Raw genomic sequence first — 15,231 nt, 5'->3', positions numbered from 1 at the left:
CACGTGTTAAAAACTGTTAACATACAAAAATACAAAAACCACCACGTTGCCTTTTCATTATAAAATAAGAAGCTAAGACAAGCTCAATAAGAACACTCTATTATGGCCACCCGGTTGTAAAAAGATCAATTACTACAGACTCCAACGTAAGAAACACAAAATATTATTGTGAATACCAGAAGTATAATATAATAGGCTCCAATATTTCTGATTCTGTACTACAAGTTTTTTAAACTGAGCCTTTGCTTTTTTTAAGATACCTTCAAGGCATTCGTATCACTAAAACCTAAGGCTAAGATGAGTTTTTTTAACCAATTTTCACGTCACCAACTTATGCTCGGTATGCTTTTCTGTTAAAAGACGGACAAGTTTTCGATGCCTAAAGTGGCATAAGTTGTCAATAGACTTTAGTCAAAATCAAGTTCAGCAGACTTTTTATGTTCCCTGTGCCAATATTTCGCCAAACACGAAAAATTCAGCAGAAACTACCCAGGCTACAAGCGAAAATGTTTTTATAGTTAATCAAATATGTTCCAACAAACTTCCAACTATAGATACTTTGTGATGACAAGCAAATAACAATGCAGCCGTCAAATGGGAAGACCAATATAAACATTTTGACCAAAAAAAAGGTTTTTTTTATCTTTTTTAGCAACTTTTATTTCAAGTTTTTAAATTCGATTGTAAAAGTTTCATGTAACAAAATGACTATGTATCAATTATTTACTGGTTTCAAAAGTCCAATGTGTTAAATATGGAAAGCTACTTTTGAGTAGTTTCAGAACACAACTTTAGTCACAATTGTTTTAGTGAACGGTAAGGTTTACAGTTTCCATATTTGTACAAGTCATAATCATTCGTATTTATGATGCAACAGAAATTAGATTGCGTTTAGTTTTAAAAATCAAAATTTTGTTACAGAACGTTAAATTCCAAGGATTAATTTCAGCATTGGAAAAACGCAGTTATATAACGGACACGATATCTCATGGCGACTCTAAATTCATGGTATGATATGTTTACAATACATTTTTGCAGTTGTCACATAGCCTTAAGAGAAATGTTTAAAATTCTAAGAGAAAATGCTGTTCAAGCTTCTCTGTGTGCTCCTACTGCTAATTAAGTGAAGGACGTGTTGCATATATTTTAGGGTGTGTGAAGGCTGCCACATAAATTACCATTTCGCAGGCTTGATGTTCGGTATGTGATATGTTAAAAAAAACTGTAAATGAATATCAATTAGATAAAATTGTTATTGTGAGCCCCTTACTCTTGTCGTTTTTAGATTGATACCAAATGATCAATACTATTGTGGAGTTTTGTATTTTACTGGTAGCGATGTATTTAACCAAGAGATGCGTACTTTGGCGTTAGAGAAAGGTTTTACTATTAACGAATATTCTATCAGGTATATAAAGTAGATCTAATCCCACAACACTAAATGCCTCAAACTACAATTAATACATGTTTTTAGTACCACCTTCATAAGTATTTCACTAAGTTGAAAATGGGTAAAGTGTAAACTTACATGTTGAGTTTCACATCGAGACTGGTTAAATAAAAAACATTATTCTGGCTTAGAACGTGTCAAAAAAAATTTAGAAGAAGTACAAAAATTTAGAAGAAGTACATCAGAAAATTACAGTGTATCAACATGCATAGTTTTAATGACATAAATAAATATCTATATCTCTTATAATAATACGGAGAGTGTGTCCGTCTGTCTGTGACAGGCAAAGTGGATATCTTTATTTTCCCTTCATATTGCAGAAATTTCCTTTAAAGTCTCCGAAAAAGTTATATCCACTTTGCTAGCGGCTTTACTTTGTTTACATCACGTTATCAAAATGGAGCAACTTGATTTGCTGAAATAAATTTAACGGCTTTCTTTACAAAAATGGTGTCCCTCGAAACCGAAATAAACAACAACAAAAGAACGGTCCCTTTGTCTCGAAAAAAGCGCAAAAAGTAATTCAGAGAAAGAAAAGTCCAAGAAGTGAAGTAAAAAGTGGTAGCTAGAGCTAGAAGTAAAGTAGTAAAGTTAGAAGTAGAAAATAAAGGTTAGAGTTTGAAGTGGATTTGAAATCACAAATAGTAAGAACTTCAAACGATTAGTTTTTATGCCACTGGAGTAAGCAGACTCGCATTTTCCAAGAAAAACCTCAAATTCTTGAAGTTTTATATTTTAGCGCTTTTTTTAAAAAAAACCTAGCCACCATAGTTTACATTTTGTTGCATAATTAATGTATTCCCTGGCGCGTAACTAATGTGTTTGTCCTAAAATTCAAAATGCTACGCACTAACTAACAAACGGGAAACTTTGGTATGTTGAACTTACTGCTCACTGTAATGTTATTATTCTTACATTACTATTGTTTCTCTTTATATGTGTTTTACTAAGCATAAATAGCTAGCTTTAGTTTTAGCTAAGTGTTCTAAGTTTAAGTATATTTAACTGGGTGTCTTAGCTACTGTTAGCTAGCTAATGTTAGCCTCCAATGCCTTCTCCCTCATCCCATGGTTAGCTCTAACCTATGACTTATATTGTTATTCCTCTTTTTTAATTATCTATAGCTAGCTACCTTAGTTTCCAAACTTCTTTTCTTTTATGAGTAAGAATGATGATGTAACAAGCTAGCTAGCTACCTACAAAATCTTTCAAAAACTTTAACTTTTGCAGATGTATTTTATATTTCTTTTCGCATTTCCTGTAAACTTTACAAAGGGACCACGTGCATTGTGACAAGTAAAATATTATTTTTCCAGAATTTAAAGCGTGTGTGTTAAGTTATTATTATTATTATTATTATTATTAAAAGACTATATTCTGGCATATCCATATACAAATATACATAGCTCTTCATCCAGAAAATTTTAAACAAGGAGATTAATAAAATTTAAAATATATGTATATATATACATTATGCTTACACTAAAAGAAATTTCTAATATATATTAAAAAAAAATACTAATAATAATATTGTTAAAAGAAACGGACGAGAAAACAAAAACAAAAACAAAAACACAGAAGAGAAAGTGCGCGATTTGAGTAAGGAAAAGTCAATTAACGCATAACAACAGAATGATCCACAAAAATTTACTTAAATTTCTTTCAGTAAAAATAATTTTGTCTCTCTTTTAAATGTTATCAGCTTTTTAATCGAGCGAATGTCTTTAGGAAGTCGATTGAAAGACGTAGTTGTTACATCTTCGAAAGTGTTTTTGCGAAGTGATGTCTTTAATCGAATTTCGTCAGCATTTCGAAGAGTTCTTTTGTGAACAACAATTTCATTTTTCAAATACTTTGGCCAATTATTCTGATGAACACTTTTAAAGGCTGTGATCATCAAATGCCATTCTCGTCTTTGTTTAATAGGTAACCAACCTAAACGTGTTATATCTTCAGTATGGCTGTACTTATTCCATACAAAGCTGGCTGCACATATCATCACTTTATGCAGCTTTCGGATTTGGATGGCTGTTAATGGAATATAAACAGTGTCGTTAAAGTCTAATTTTGACAAGACTAGCATTTCAGCTAATTGTTTTCGTAACTTAAATGGTGCCATGCGTTTTAGTTTACGTAATATAGATAAGATGCCATGACAACACGATACTACACTCTGTACATGATCATTCCAACTTAGGTGTTCATCTAATTTAACACCCAATACAGACCATGTTGGAACTCTTTCAATCTGGAAGTCATCCAGTTTGATATCAGTACAATCGAGGTCGTTGAGATTGTGTCGTTTTGACATTTGTGATGTTGAAAACACCATTAACTTTGTTTTTTCCTTGTTCAGAACAAGATTGTTATTTGTAGACCATCTTTGAAGTTGACTTATATCTCCGTTTATTTGTTCCTTTGCCTTCGCAAGATTATTTAATTTTGTGGACGTAAACAAAGTGGTGTCGTCAGCATACTGTAACGTACTCATTGTCAAGTTCATTTCCAGGTCAGTGACGTATAAATTGAAAATAACAGGGCCTAATATTGACCCTTGCGGCACACCAGATGTGACGTTACAAAATTCAGAGGTCTTATCATTAATTCGCACAATTTGTTTTCTGCCACACAAGTAACTCAAAATTAGTTCAACAAACTCTTTGGAAAAACCGATTTGGTTGAGTTTCCTCATTGTAGTTTCATATTGAACAGTATCAAAGGCTTTCGAAAAGTCAGCTAATACTACAAGACTGATTTCGTTTTTACTCATTGCTTCTTTGATATCCGTTCTAAGTTTCATCAACAAAGTAGTCGAGGAGTGTCCTTTTCGGTACCCGGACATCGTTTCGGAATATAAAGATTTCTCATCGATAAAGATTATCATTTGTGTAAGGATAAGACGTTCAAATACTTTGGATAAAATAGGAAGGATGGAGATCGGTCGTAGTTCTTTTATTGATGTAGGAACATTCACTTTTGGAATAGGTGCGACTCTTGCCACTTTCCATTGACACGGGAAGCATTTTTTCTCAATGCACGTATTTATAATATGTGTTAGAACAGAAGAAATTTCATTTGCTAGTAATTTAACATATTTCACTGGTATATCATCAAACCCAGTTGATATATCGTTACGTAGTCCTTTAAGTTCTTTAAGTACCTCCTCATACTTAACATGTCTGAGTTGAAACATTTTGGAAGTCGATGGTGGTAATGTTTGGAGTACTTCCTTTAAATCAATTTCAGATTTTGGAATTGATCCAGTAACTCGCTCAGCTGTTCCGGCAAAAAAAGTGTTTACACTATCAGCGTCAAAATGAAGAGGCTTCGAAGGAGGATGTAAAATTCGATTGATAGTGTTCCACACTTCTTTCGAGTTTTTAGAACTAAGTGCTTTTCTATAAAAGGAAACTTTAGCTTTCTTGATCTTTTTCTTAACAGAGTTTTTAAGTTGTCGAAATTCGTTCCATATCATTTGATCGTTAGTTTCATGAGCAAGTTTTCGAAGTTTATTTCGCTTCGTTTGGTCACTTTTTATGTTTAAAGTATGAATCCATGGAGATGGTGGTCTTGTTATTTTTGTTCTTCTTAACGGGGCATGTCTATCAATGCAATCTTGCATGAACTTGTGAAGTATCTCCACTTTTTCTTCTGGATCACCTATAGCGTATATAACTGATATCGGTAGGTTCGAGAAATCCGACACAAAAGATTCCCTATCAAACTGCCTTTCATCTCTTATCATTTTATATCGAGGTTTAAACTTATCGTATTTAATGTTGATGATAGCGTAAGGTCCATCATGGTCACTAATAGTTTCGCATGGTAATACATCAGTATGTGCGATTTTGGTATTATTGTTAATTATCATATGATCGATCAATGTTGCGCTTAAAGGAGTCGTTCTGGTTGGCTTTGATACTATCTGTTTAAGGTTGAATGCAGATAAAATATTGTTGTACTGTCTTACTTGGCAACATTCTGGTTTGAGAAGATTTATGTTTATGTCCCCTGTTATAAGTAGCAGGCCATCCCATGTTGTTTGGATATAAGTTATCAAATCTTCAAATTTGGTTAACCAGTCAGAAAAGGAGATGATTCTTTCCGAGCGGTATATGACCCCAAGAAGTAGTTTACTATGCTTGTTTCGGCCATCTACCTCGATCCATATATGCTCTAAATTTTCGTACATATCATTAATATCCTTTCGAATGCGATATTTGATCAAACTGTTCACATAAATTCCAACACCCCCTCCTCGAATTTGGTCTCTATTCACATATTCCATTGAGTAACCAGGTATACGGACGTATTCCAAAAAATTAGCATTATTTTTTAGCCATGTTTCGGATAAGCAAACAATGTCGAATGGGTGGTCATCCAATAATACCAGTAAATCGTTAAAATTAGATGTCATCGATTGTGTGTTTATGTGCAGTACTCTCAATTTTTGATAATGTTCATGCAATGCGTGTTGATGACTGCTGTATGTTGCACCTGAAATAGTTGATGAAATAGTTGAATTCAAATCATTCTCTCGCGCAAACGGCATTAATAAGTGTGTACAGTCAGTACATGTCCACTTTACCGGAATACAATTCATTATGGAATGTGTCAAGTTGGTATCGGCACATTTTGCATGAGTTTGATTAAAACACATTTCACAGGCGAGCTGCTTTTGATTTCGTCTGATAGTTGCTCTACATTTAATGCACTTAGTTGCTTGGGGTTTGGGCCCTTGGTTGGTCTCCACGTCGCCACTTTGCAAAATAATATTAAATGTAGCACACGTATTGTTATAATAGGAGACTCTTGCTTTACCTCTTTTAATAACGTAACTATAGCTTCTGTCACCTTTTACAATCGTTCCATTTATTTCAATGGTCTCAATGCTATCGTTAAAATCAATACATAAAGTAATTAGTGATGTTATTAATATTACGGCATAAGACATTGTGGTTACCATGGTGATATAGAGTGTTGATAAGAAGTTTTGCAAATTGTTGCAATTTGCCGGGACGTGTAATACCCAAAAACGTTTAAACTTTCTGTATATAAACCAACTAATCCAAAATAATCTTTGTATAAGCAATAAAATTACTTCGGAATGTATAAGAGTCGCAATTTTCGTCGATAGCCACAAATAGAGTACGATTTCCTTAAAATCTCTTATATGGCATACGTAAATCCAAAAAAACTTTTAAATTCTTTCCATATAAACCTTTAGAGGCCTAGTTTTATTTCAAACGTCTTTATTCTCTTCTCGCATAATATAAATCCATAATCCATATCAAATCCATATCAAATCCATATCATGTAGGTGGATGATCACTGATAACACTGTTGAGCTTAAAGGAGTCTATTGGTGCGTATTTTTGTTAGCCATGTATATTTTACTAATTTTAACTTTTCTAATTACTTTTTCTTCTCTCTCTGCTTTTCTCCTCCAAGGACGGTAACACTGTAAGTACAAGTAACGGAGCAACTAGGACTTTCTTAATTAAATCAGCTTTTCTACTCCCTCACCCAGATAAAGATATGCCTCGAGAAGATAAATATTTCTTAAGTGCCTCTACATTACGTTTTACTAATTCTTTTTCAGTGAAAAAGTGAAAACCATGATTAAAACAAATACAATCCAACGCAATCCAACAAATTCTTCTGTTGACACTGAGATGTTTTTGATAGAAAAAGTCAAAAAAAAAGTTGGGTCGGTAATAAAATAGTCGGCAAAAATTTTAGTCGCAAAAAATATTAGTCACCTCCTAACCTAAATTTAGTTTGCCGACTTTTTTTACCGATAAGGTATTGCCTCTTCTTTCATGATTTAATAATATAAGATTTAATATATAAAGTTATTTTTTATTGTTTTGTTTCTGAAATCCTGTTTAACTTTCGTCATCCTACATGTAAATTTTTTTTATTTTTACAGGGAGTTGTAGACATTTGATTGGAAATTTACATGAGTTTTTAACTTTATTGTAATTTATGAGAGGATGAGAGGTTGTTTATGTTTTTGTTTGTGTTGCAAACTGCTGTTTTTTTAAAATTTTGTGTAAACTTTTGTGGGAAAAGACCACATGCAATATACTGAAAGAACAATTTTTTGTGGAATTGGACTCCACTAAAGGCTGTTGTGTAAGCTAATGGCTTTTTCATATTTCGTAATAAACTTTTGTGGAGGAGAACTAAACTGTATGTGATTTCATTTTTGCTGGAAGAAAGTTCCATGGTTTCACGTTTTTGTTAAGAATTTTATAATTGTATAGATGACTTGCTATAAGCTTTTTTACATTTTTTTCGGCAGGCAAATAGTTTTTTAACCAATCAGATCTTCTAAAAAGAATTATTAGCCAATTGAATTGCTTTATTTTGCCTGCTAAAAAAATAAAAACAATTAAAAAAAATATTTCAAGATAGCAAGTCATCTATATATTAACTGTGTTTGGTGATGATAAAAAAATACCTAATTGTTCTGACAAAAACTTTTTTTTTATATATTTTATGAAATGCCTGATTTTTCTATAATTTGGTGTGTTTCATAACCTTTTTGTTAAAGATTTGTGGGCAATGGCAATATAGAACATGCTAAATGAACTGATTTTTGTTGATTTGGCTGTGCTCTTCAAAAACCGATCTGTTTTACATTTTATGTAAACTTCCAAAACTAATATATATCTTTGTTGATTCAAAATTTACTCCTTATTCTTTTTCACATTTCGTTTAAAATGGTTGGTAAAGGTCACTGCAGATCATCATACTAAGAAAAAAAATTTGTGTTCTGAACCGGTTCATTTTTTACATTTTTTGTATATTTTTGGGGAACAGTATAGTATGCAACCGAATAAATGATTTGCCAGATATAATTTTGATGTTTTTGACACTTCTGATTGAAATATTAAAGGTTTTCAATGTAATCAAACGTAATCACTTTATACAATGTAAATATTTGAGATGTGTTATTTGTGACTTTATTATTACTTTTGGTGTTTTACGTGATTCTATACATTTTTTTGATCAGCGTTTCAAGCTCTACACATTGGAAGCAACGTGTAAACAAATTTATTCTCTTTCCCAATGTACTCCTGCCTAAATGGATTTTGTGCAAATTTCTAAAAAAAAATTTTATTTGTACTTTAAAGGAGTTTACTGACGTCAGCAAAATTTTAAAATTTTAAAACACATATATATATCTCCTTATTCGTTTGCGAACACTTATTTTTATCAGCGTTTCAATCTGCACGCATTACAGGCAACAGATAAACTACATTTCGCCAATTTTTTTGTAAAACAACCTAATCTTCTGCCTGAGTTGATTCTTCTACGGGCCTTATCGACTAGTCTTATATATTAATTCCCTTGCGTGAGTAAAACTGTGAGTCCACGACACGGAAATCACGGGTCACTTTCTTATGACGTGGCGTTACGCTAAATTTTACCAAGTTAAAAAAAACCGCAAAGCAGGGGGTTACTATTTAAACATTTAATTCTCTTTTCTTATTACTTTAAAAAATAAAACTCTTTTTATTATTTTATTAAAACTAATTTTTAATTTATTTTAATGTTTTTATATGTTTTTTTGTTTTAAAAGCCCCGTTGGTCGTTATAGATAGAATAATTTAATTTTACCCCCTGGTTTGCCATATGTGCGCCGTATCTCACGGAAACAAAGTTTATCAACTGAAAAATGAAAACCGAAGCGAAGAAAGTTGTCTCTTTTTCAAAGTAATCCTGACAAAAGTTATTTCTAACAATGTTTACTCATCATGAAGTTAGATTAAAGCTTATTTGTTTCTGCTATCATTTTTGTGTTCTGGGACCGAGGTTGCTTTCTTTTTAAAAAAAACTATCGAATTCGAATGATAATTCGAATCTAAGATGTAAAAAACAAAACTGTTGTTGTTAGAGCGACTGTTGTTGTCGAGCGAGACAAAAAAATGTTTATGTTATAATATTTGTTATAAAGAAGAAAAACGTACGATGATCTAACGTCAAAAAGAGAACTGAATAGAAATGTATCAAACAATTGTAGCTAGTTATACATTTTCAATTTGTTTTCTTTGGGACGAAGCGAAGTTTAGTAATCGAAGTAAAAAACTGATTGGACTTTTATCCAGAGAACGCTAGCTACTACTGAGAAAGCGAAAGAAAAGCAGCTCTGTTGTTTAGATTATCTGGTAGAGAAATTAATTTAGGTGAATAACGTTTTTAAGCCGTTTACATGCTTCCAGCTAAACTTTCCCTTAAATATGAAGTTAAATATGTTTTGTCTTCAGCCTGAACATATTTAACATTTTTTTGTAAGAATATACTCTTATCAATGGGTCAGAATATCCTAAGAATATGTCTAAGCTTGATTGTTTGTTTTAATATAAAAATTTGTATGATGCACAAATTTTATTAGAAGTTTACTTTTTTATTGCGTATATATCTCACAACCTCTTACTCCCCAAAGCAATGGGCAAGTACACCAGGGAAAATTAGGAACATGAAGGCTGAAACGAAAAAAAACAAGAAGCCCTGCGGCTTAAAGATTTCCGCCATTAGCAATAATCTAAAAAAGTACTGAACTGTGAAGAGGACTGAGTAATATGGGGGAACAAAATCCTTGAATATTCTAAAATTTTAAATTTAAATTTTTGATTATTATTGTAACTGAAAATCATAGCTAACTTAACTTACATAAACTTCATTTCTCTATATAAGAACAATTTTAAAAGAAAAATAATAAACCTTGAAAATTGATGAACAATAAAATCAAAATAAGAACAACGGCAAGGTTGAAAATTTATTTATTTTCTCCTTTTCTCTGAAAAACAACTTTGAAAATATCTTTAAAGCAAATTTTTTTCACATAATCAGTTACGAAAGGTTATTTTCAGACTACATATACTTATTTTTTTCTTTTATAACACACTTGTCACGGTTTTTTAGCTATAATACATTATCTTTCACCAAAAATATTCAGCCTCAACAATTCCTCTTTAAATTAAAATTCATGAATAATTAATTAGTTTTGCTTAATATAGCTTTAGTCTACGTGCTTGCAAAATTGTACAGAAGCAAATGACGTAATTATTAAAGTGAAACGTTAATAACATCAAAGATGGCGCAATTCTAAGACGATCTTCATTATGCTACACTGCACGAGCTTTAACTTTCGATAGCATATAAACTTTAAAATAAAGTGTTGTTCATTGGATAATAAAGCAATTTGATGCACTGTTAGGATTCTTATTGGCTTAAAACTCATTTAAGCCTCGTTCTCAGAAAAAAATCTATCAAAACGAGGATTTAGGCTTTAGCCTGGATAAGTTTCGGGCGTCCAGCCTAGCTGCGCTGTCTCTATTTATCTACCTATCTCTCTATCTATCTCCTCAGGCGTTTTTAAAGATTCCGCCTTCGCTGGCGGAAATCAAAAAGCACTATTCTTATAAAATACAGCGTGTATATAATAGAGAAGAATTTATATAAAATGTAAAAAGTAATTTTTCCGTTGTTACTGTTTTTAACGCTACGAAGTGGTTGATGTCGTTATAATAAACCTTAATGTAAACAAAGTTAAATCAATGTTTACATCTGTTACGTTTCCGTTTGAAATATATTCGATTCTTAAATTCGAAAACACTGCATTGTTGTCATGCACGGCACGGTTGCTCCATACCTTTTTACGGTTCCAGATAAAGCTCTTGTCCTCTTACTTTTTCTTTCTTTCTTTTCTTTCTTTTCTTTTCAATTTATTTAAAGTCGATTATTCACATATTTACAATAGTTTCCAAAAAAAAAGTAATTAAGAAAACTAATCTAAATCGACTAAATTTTTTTTATGTTTACAATTAAATAAAATCATTTTTTTTATATATATAAACAATAATAACAACAAAGTTCTATAAAGGGACCTTACATTCATCACAGTTACATTTACATCCGTCCCACATTTTAATCATGCTTTTAAAAACTTTAAGGTTGTCACATCGTTTCAAATGTGATGGTAGGTTATTCCAAATCTTTGGTCCCAGGGCTGATAAGCTATTAGTTCCAAAAGTCGCGGTCCTTTTCCTTGAGACTACCAAATTATTTGTATTTTGTTCTCTGACTGTCCTACCGTTATCATTTAAACAAAATATATCTTTCATAAAAAGAGGGCTGCTGTTATTTATAGTTTTAGAGATTTCTATACACAATGACCGTAAGCGATTTACATTCATGTGACTCTTGCTGGAATTTTTAAGTAAATTTTCGTATGTACTTACCGTATCATTATACAGAAATCTTAATGCTCGTTTTTGTATCATTTCGACTTTAGATAAAGATTTAGAAGAAGAAAAATGCCATATAAGGGAACAATAATTGAAATTTGCGTAGATAAAACTTTGAACTAAAATATATTTTGCTTGAAAGGATAAGAAACTTCTAAATCGAAATAAGGCATTTAGTTGGGCTGATGCTTTGCGACACAAATCACTAACGTGTCTGTCAAAATTTAATTTATTGTCTATAGTCACACCTAGTAATTTCACGTTATTTTCACTTTCAATAGTTTTATTTCCTATATTAAATTTTAGACCTAAATTATCTGCCTTATTCTTTGTCAGAATTATTGAGTGAAACTTTTCAGGGTTTGCAATCATTTTATTCTCTTTTAACCAGGAGAGGGCAGTTTTAGCTTCGTTTTCTAAAGTATTTATCAAATTAGGAATAGAATTTGAGAAGTTGGATATTGTGTTATCATCAGCGTAATTATGTAGCTTATATTTTTCTATAAAAAGAAACAAATCATTTATAAATATATTGAATATGATAGGTCCCAAAATAGAACCTTGTGGTACACCAGATAAGATAATTTGAAATAGACTATAGATCCCATTTATTCGAGTGGCTTGCTCTCTATCAGTAAGATAAGATAGAATGAATTGAAGAGACTTATTGTCAAATCCATAAGCAGCTAGTTTCGCAATTAGTAAGTCATGTGGTACACAGTCAAAAGCTTTTGAAAGATCCATCAAGATCGCACCCACCACATAATTCTTATCAAGTTTACTCTTCCATTCCTCTATTAAGCGAATTAGTACTTGTTGGGTACTATAGCATTTCCTATAGGCGGAGAGAAAGGTCGACAATTTTGATTCCATATAAGCGGTTATTTGTTCTTTCATAACCCTTTCGTAAAATTTAGAAAAAACATTTAAAACACTGACAGGCCTGTAGTTTGATATTTTAGTTTTATCTTTTCCTCCCTTATCCAATGGCGTTACAGCAGCTCGCTTAGCTTTGCTTGGAAATTTGTTTGAAACTATGCTACTATTTATAGCATCTGTTAGTGGCGTTACTAGGTGCCTTTTTGCTAATTTTGTCAGCTTTGATGGTATTGTATCTTCACCTGTTGATACTTTGGTGTTTAAATCATTAAACAGTTTAGAAATTGTATTTTCATCAACTTCTTGGAATGTGAAGTTCTCATTGTTGTTAGAATCATTGATTTCCTTTATTTTAATGATACTTGGATGATTTTCAAAACTATCAACAATTTCTTCAATCATTTTTGACTTATCATTTACATTCTTATATTTTATAGGATTTGGTTTCATGCCACAAGAATTTTCTAAAATATTGATGTAGTAGACTTCTCTTGACAATCATCGGACCAAAGTAATCTACTCCTGATCGATTAAATGGTTGCTCACCTACAGCTAGACGATCGATTGGTAGATCTCCCATAAGTGGTGACATTGGTATGACTTTCTTTGATTTACAGTATGTACATGCATTTATCAAATTCTTCACAAAGGATTTTCCAGTCGGAATCCAAATATTTTGTCTTGGTAGTGCTGGTGTGGCGTTTTGTCCAACATGGAAGTTTGTATGATGAATGTGTTGAATTATGAGTCGTGCAATGTAGTGTTTCGGCGAGATTATCACTTGGTGTTTCGACTCAAATAGTATATCGATTAAACCAGTTCTTCCTCCAATCAAATTGTTCTGCATCATTGGTCTCAAAGCTACAAGTGGTGATCTTTTTGGTAGTTCCTTGTGTGATTGTAGGTTTTCGAATTCTGATGGGTAGGATTCTTGTTGTGAGATGCTATACAACTGTAACTTTGTTGCTTCAATTTCATCAACGGTTAGGTAATCAAATTTTTCAGATCCTCCCCTCCTTAATAACAACCAATTTGGTTCTAATTTGATAATCCACGCAATGTGGCGACAGAGTTTTTGCCAATCGGAATAACTTTGCCATTTGATAAAGGATTTTTTCTCTGGTATTGCATTACTGGTTGACTGAAAGTTGGTAATATCTGCGTCCTCTTCACTTTGATTGACATTTTGGCTTTGATCTGGCCAATTGCATTGCCCTTCGATTAAGAACAATGTACCGGTTAACCATCTGGAATTCTCGGTCGGTGATAGTGGTACATATCTTGTAGCATTGTCTGTTGGGTTTAGAGTTCCTGGTACAAAACGCCACGAATTGACGTCAGAATACTGGAAGTTTTCGGTTTTCATTCAAGATATATTTTAACATTATTTGTGAATCTGTCCAAAATTTGGTACTGAGGTCCTTGGAAAGACTACTCACTTTTGATTCTCTCATTCTTCTAGCCAAGAAAGCAGCTTGTAATTCTAATTTTGGTATTGTGAGAGATTTCGGATTCAACGGGGCGACTCCGTATTTTCCCATCACGAATGTTACATTGACAGTATGCGTTTCCTGAATACGTAGATATGCAACAGCACCATATGCATTGATTAAAGCATCGGAAAAAATATGTAGTTGAATCAACTGATTAACGGATTGTAGTTTGAACCATCGAGGAATGTTGATCGATGTTAGTTTTTCCAGTTCACTTCTCCAGCTCAACCACCTTGTTTTTAATTCGGTTGGTATTTCTTCATCCCAGTCTACTTTGGATTTCCACAAAGATTGGATGATAAGTTTTCCTTCTAAAATGAATGGTGTTAAGATACCAAGTGGGTCAAATATTGAACTTGTTAAACTTAATATACCTCTTTTAGTTTCAAGTGATGCCTTGTTGACAACTTTGAATGTGAATAGACAGAATTCGGATTCCATAACATACCAAGTACTCTATCAGTCGGTAATTTGTTTAAATCTAGGTTGAAGTTGAATACGGTTTCGGTACTTGGAAAACACTCAAGAATTTCACAAGAATTTGATAGCCATTTTGTTAAACGAAAGCTACAACTTTTCCATGCTTCTGTCACGGTTTTTGCAATCGATACGGCTTCGCCTACCGTTTTCATGCAATCCAGATAATCATCCATTTAAAACCTTTTCGTGATAGCGTCTACAATTGCGCGATCGTGATCGATGCTAGTTTGTCAAAGAGCGTAATTCGCGCAACAAGGTGAGTCTACTTTATCAAATAAATGTATTTGCATGACTAAGTCATCAATATTGTCGTCGGTGTTTTCTCTCCAAACAAAACGAAGAGCGTCTTGTTCTATCCCTGGACCTGATGAAACATTTTTTCAATGTCAGCCATAATTGCGTAACGATTGGTACGGAATGTGAGTAATACAGATACCAGGTTGTTCAGCACGTCTGGGCCGGGTAACAAGTTGTCGTTTAATGAAATACCTTTGTACTTTGCTGCAGCGTCAAAGACTACACGAATTTTCCCGGCCTTGTTAGGATGAACAAAACAATGATGTGGTATGTAGTTGGTAATATCGGATGTTTGGTTTTTCTCAAAGTCTGAAAGCTTTCTCGCATGTCCAAGAGCAACATATTCCTTGACTTGTAACCCGAATTTTCTGCT

General features: G+C 32.6%; 1 pseudogene; it reads left to right on the top strand.

Moving 5' to 3' along the window:
• The window catches only part of LOC130648272 (uncharacterized), a 28,499-nt pseudogene that overhangs the window by 10,085 nt on the left and 3,183 nt on the right, over positions 1–15,231 (top strand).

Source organism: Hydractinia symbiolongicarpus, chromosome 6 (assembly GCF_029227915.1).
Source record: "Hydractinia symbiolongicarpus strain clone_291-10 chromosome 6, HSymV2.1, whole genome shotgun sequence".
NCBI classification, from domain to species: Eukaryota; Metazoa; Cnidaria; class Hydrozoa; order Anthoathecata; family Hydractiniidae; genus Hydractinia; species Hydractinia symbiolongicarpus.
Note: the sequence above shows the minus strand (reverse complement) of the source record. Positions and strands in the feature narration are given on the sequence as shown.